Source organism: Labeo rohita, chromosome 19, assembly GCF_022985175.1.
Source record: "Labeo rohita strain BAU-BD-2019 chromosome 19, IGBB_LRoh.1.0, whole genome shotgun sequence".
NCBI lineage: Eukaryota > Metazoa > Chordata > Actinopteri > Cypriniformes > Cyprinidae > Labeo > Labeo rohita.
In genome coordinates this window covers 31,697,765-31,703,772 of record NC_066887.1, presented here as the reverse complement: position 1 = coordinate 31,703,772, position 6,008 = coordinate 31,697,765, and the positions used below count along the sequence as shown (strand labels likewise).

General features: G+C 35.6%; 1 pseudogene; it reads right to left on the bottom strand.

Annotated features, from left to right (window-relative positions):
• Nucleotides 1–340: 340 nt before the first annotated feature.
• The window catches only part of LOC127181558 (coiled-coil domain-containing protein 127-like), a 9,101-nt pseudogene continuing 3,433 nt past the window's right edge, over nucleotides 341–6,008 (bottom strand).

Genomic DNA, 6,008 nt, shown 5'->3' with positions numbered 1-6,008 from the left:
GATTGGAAAAGTTTGCAAAACTTTTCTTTGCAAAAATTCTTTAGGTCTGCTCCTTGGCAACTTCTCAGAGATGAAGCAAACTGAAAGATTCGGGCTGCTTGAGGTCATCAGCTGCTTGTTTTCATCTTCAGCAAAGTCTGAAGTTTCTCTCAGAGACAGAGTCCATGCAGATCCCTCCAGAGATCATCGAACTCGTAGACTCTCTCATTAGCACAGTAACACTCTGAACAATGAACAGAATGAGGGAACAGAGCAAATGCCTGAGGGGCAGAAAACCCACCAGCTCGTGTTTCTGCGGAAGATCCTCCCATGAACAACAGACAGAAGCAATTAAAGGTCGTCACAGGTCACTGTCTCTGCCGAACTCAAGGATAATTGGCCTCTTACGTGCAAGATTTTCCTTCCTGCAAGTGTGAAGAACACGAGGAGTTAATTAGCAGAGATAATGATAGATGGATGGACAGATGAATGGATAGACAAACCGAAAGAACGAAGGAACGATGGATGGACAAACAGGACAGATAGATAGATAGATAGATAGTATGGGTGTAACGGTACACAGATGTCATGGTTCGGTATGTACCTCGGTTCGGGGGTCACGGTTCGATACAATTACGGTACAACAGAAAAAAAAACAAATCTACTTTGCTAGATTTCTTATCATTTATTTTTAACAGACAGTAGTGATTTTTTTCCACCTACATGTGAAAATACTAAATATTATATCAAATTATAATGTCATATATAGGCTATAAAATCTGCAGTACATATACATACAAGGAATAAATACTTGACACATATTTAATTTAGTTAACTGTTAGACAAGGGGGAAAAACAGTGCAAACGTTACACTACACGTAACGTAGCCTATATTTGCCGAGTTTCAGTTCAGTTTTGTGACAGAAAGGAAACTCAAATGGCAGAAAGCGACATCCTATTTGTTTTTTGTTTAAGTTGATTTTGTGGGAATGAGGAAAGCTGAAGTAATCGCGCCGGTGCACACAAACACAAAACATATACGTGAGCACGCCTGCCTCACTGTGTCACCATAGGAAGGCGTTAGCATTTGGATACATCATCAATATGAAAATATTATGCAATATTTGGATTTGTGCCGAATGAGAAAGGTAGGATACAAGATCACAAAGCTCCATTTCGCAGACAGTTGAGTGCGCAAGCCTCAAGTAATGTTATACTCCTTTGTCAGTGAGAGAAGCGTTCAGAATCAGCACATGGTCACTGTCTAGTGGGCTTTGTTTTCAAGTGCGCAACTCCTGGCATTCGCTGTTCTTCTGCGGTAGATACATAGATAGATAGACAGACAGATAGAACGATGGATGGACAGACGGACAGAGACGGACAGATAGAACGACGGATGGATGGACAAACAAACAGACAGACAGAGACAGATAGATGGACAGATAGATAGATAGAACGATGGACGGACAGATAGACAGAACGATGGATAGAATGGATGGATAGAATGACGGACGAATGGACAGATGGACAGACAGACAGACACACAGACAGATAGATAGATAGATAGATAGATAGATAGATAGATAGAACGATGGATGGGTGGACGGACAGGTGGACAGAGACATAGATTGAATGACGGACAGACAGACAGACGGATAGACGGACAGACAGATAGATAGATAGACAGATAGATAGAATGATGGATGGACAGACAGACAGAACGATGAATAGAGAGACGGACAGAGATGGATAGATAGATAGACAGATAGATAGATAGAACGATAGACTGAACGATGGATGGGTGGACAGACAGGTGGACAGAGACAGACTGAATGACGGGTGGACGGACGGACAGACGGATAGACGGACAGACAAACAGATAAATAGACAGAATGATGGATGGACAGATAGACAGACAGATAGAACGATGGATGGAAAGAAGGACAGAGATGGATAGATAGAATGATGGACAAATGGACAGACAGACAGAGACAGACAAACAGAGAGACAGACAGATAGATAGATAGATAGACAGACAGACAGACAGACAGACAGATAGATAGATAGATAGATAGATAGATAGAGAACGACACAACGATAGATAGATCTACTCTCCAGGCTCTACTCTCACGTCTCTGTGTTCAGCAGCTCTCAGAGATCCAGTGCTGGACAGGGGGCCTAATTTGACGGGACTTTCTCAGCTGGAACGACTTTCACTGTGAGCATGTTGAGGCCAAATATAGCCTCCATCACAGGCGTGTGCTGCTTCAGACAGCGGCAGAGCGAGCGAATGACAGCACGCATCAGCAGACACATGCCAAAACTGCAACATCTCACCACACACAATCACATGAGCTCATTGTGTCTCTGCGGATGATCATTCAAAAGTCTTTGAATTTCATCTGAAAGCAGAATCTGATCTGATATGCATTTCTTCCATTCTTATGAATTAATCAGATGCATTAAATAAGAGATCAGAGAGCTGCATTAGAGTCCAGATTTTTGCTTTAAGTGCATTTGCATAAATGAAACATATCGTAAATGTTAATTATGAAAACTTACAAAATGTTATACTCTTGTGATAAAGCATAAAACTGCTTGTTATTTTTGTTCCTTAAAACATAGTATGAGAAGAAAGTAGTTTTAGTTTCCCTGGAAACCACAAGGCAAATATGTCACACTGTACATACAGTAACATGGGAGAATACAGGATCATTAGGACTGTGTGATTGTGAGCAAATGTTAGTGATCTGATTGCATGTTCAGACATTAGCATGTGACATTAGCAACAAAACTGCAAGAAAATGGGAAAGATTTCCTGATGTCCAGTTCCTGAGCTCATCATCATCATCATCATCATCATCAGAATGAGGGCTTTGGTCTCAATATGAATGTGCTGGACAGCAGAACACACAAAAAACACAGAGACACCGGTAATGTCAGTAAATCAAACACCGAACACAGAAATTACATCTTCAAAGTTTCCTCCACTGCACTGACACTCAGTTACACAACTGAACTGACTGAACATTCATCCCTCACATTCACATACATTTAAACCTAGCATCCACTGCAGCTGTGCAGTAAATCACAACTCATCATGTTCTCCAGGACTCAGCCATGCAGGATGAGACTCTTATGCAAAGATTAGCTGAAACTGCAGGAGGAAACTATTAGAACAAGCTACTTTGGCATATGGCTTCTCTTTTTAGGGAAAACAAAGAATTGCAATTTTTCTGATAAAATTGTGAAATACTTCAAATTGGCAGAACCAAAAAATAAATAAATAAATAACGAGATATAGTTATGAAAGCATAATAATAATAAAAGTATTACTAATAATTTTTTATAAAAAATACAAAAGAAAAAGAAAAAATATTACATTGTTATATTTAACTGTAAACTAAGAATATTTAAGAAAACTGTAATAATAATAATAATAATAATAAAATAAATGTACACATTTAAATTACAACTGAAATTACATTACTAATATTTATGGCTGTCTTCATTTGTTTATTTTCAAACATTAATCCACTGAGCTTTTATTTTGGCATATACTAATATTTATGGCTAGACAGCAGCAAAAAAATAAAATAAAATAAAGTAAACAAAATAAAAACTAATAATAATAAAAAAAGAATGCTACATGCAATTACTACAAGATTCAACATAGTGTAAAATTACTAGTGCATACTTACTGAAATAAATATAAAATTAGATGGAGGCCAAAATCTTCCCATATGTTTTGTTGTTAACATAGAAGGCAGTGTTAAACCAATTTTTTGGAATACATTCATCTAAATAAGGCATAAATGGACAGTTTGCATGACATAAAAGCACACAATATGACCTAGAATATATTAAATAAATACTTGCAATAAAGTAGTTGCTGTAAATTATTGGCTGCCAAGTGCAAGAAACTTTTTTTTTTTAAATCTTCACTTTAAATAAAAAAAGAACAATGCTTTTAAAAATAATATAATAATTGTACTTACATTACAACTGCAAAATTACAATATTAATATTTATGGTTGCCTTAATCTTTGCATTTTCAAACATTAAACCACTGAACTTTCATTTTGACAGAAAAACTCAGAAAGAACTTAAAAGTTTCTCTTTTGTTGATGTTGCTTCTCATTACTCTGGGAATTATTTTTGAACATGTTGCATTTTCAAATGCATGTTAAATATAGAGAAATAAAGGCTGAAATTGATATCAATTATTATATACTCTGAGCAAATCACAGCACTGTGTTTATTTACACGTGAGCAGCTCATGATTTCTGCCAAGTAGTTACAAAAAAAAAAAAATGCCATTTTTGTCTTACAATGCAGACTTTTCTTGCCATTCTGAGTTTCTATCTCACAATTCAGACTATTCTTTATGAATATTCTTATATATGAACTTCCAAGAAAAAAACTCAGAATTGTGAGATTAAATGTTGTAAATAACTTTTTCCTTGGCATAAATATCTTTCCATAGAAACCAGCTACTCAGGTGTAAATGAACACAGTTCCACGCTTCATTTGGAAACATGCAGCATCTATATGAATTTAATTTAATCGCAGACTTTACAATTGGATAGTCGCACAAAGCCATATCACAATTTCTGTTTTATTTCAGTAAATCACAAAGCTCTACTTTAGGCATGTAATGCAGTTGACCTGAGTTTGACTTCAGTCAAAAACGCTGCTCTCTCCGCTCATATTGATCTGCAGTGTGTTTGCTGTGTCGTGCTGGCAGAAGGAAATCTATCTCTGGCCTCTTGTAGTGAAACCTGATGTGGAGGGCTTGGTAAATATGCAGCACAGATCCATCAGTAGCTCCATTTCTCAGCGCAACTCAGATTGATTTAGTGACTCTCAAGATGCTTCAGCCATGGACGCGTTTTTTTATCGTACTAATGGACGGAGAGAAAGAGCGAGAGGAGGAAGTGCTGTTTAATTTTTAGCTTTTAAACTGTTTCTTTCTCCAGGTCACTGTCAGGTAAAGCGTTTACTAAGTGAACGGGCCTTGAGCAAACAAACAGCTTTAAAGCACTATGGTTTAGTCATGTTCAATTAGGCGCGAGCAAATGCTGCAGTTGCTATGTGTGAGTTCAGAATGAAATACACACTATTCAGTATGCAGTATGCTGTAAATATAAGAAGCAGTTTAATTTGTTTGTCCATGGGAACAGATTTGGAATGTAGCATTTTATCACTTGTTCACCAATGGATTCTCTGCAGTATGGAAGCCCATTTCCATCACGTAAGAAAAAAAAATGACATGCTTAAGTCATAATTACGAGTTAAAAAAGGCAAAATTATGACTTAAGGGCCTGGTTTCATAGACAGGTCTAAGTCTAAACCAGGATTATGTCATTGTTAAATTAAGAAATTTAAGTAATTTTTATAAATGTGCCTTAGAAAAGAAACATTACTGGTGTGCATCTCGTGACAATACAAAGGCACTATATATTTTAAGATCAGTCAGTGCAAGTTACTTTCAGCTGAAACAGCATAAACTTAGTATTAAATTTTAGCCTAGGACTAGGCTTTAAGTCTTTAAAAGTCATAATTGTGAGATAAAAAGTCAAAATTATGACTTAAATCATAATTACGAGATTAGTCAAAATTATGAGATAAAAAAAAATCGAAATTATAAACTTACTTAAGTCATAATTCTAAGATAAAAAGTCAAAATTATGTCTTATAAAGTCGAAATTATGAGACAAAATGTTGAAATCATGACTTCCTATGGCCGAAATGTATTACTTCAAAAGTCATAATTATTAGATAAAAATTATAGCTCAAAATAATGGCTTTAAAAGTGGAAATTATGACTTCTAAAATCAAATCTAGGAGATAAAAAGTTGAAATTATGACTTTAGTCAATTATGAGTTAAAAAGTCGAAATTATGACTTACTATAACTTTAAAAGTCATAATTATGAGAAAAAAGTAATAATTAACTAATAATAAGTAATAAATTACAAGATAAATCGAAATTATGAAATAAAAAGTCAAAATTGTGACTTAAGTTAC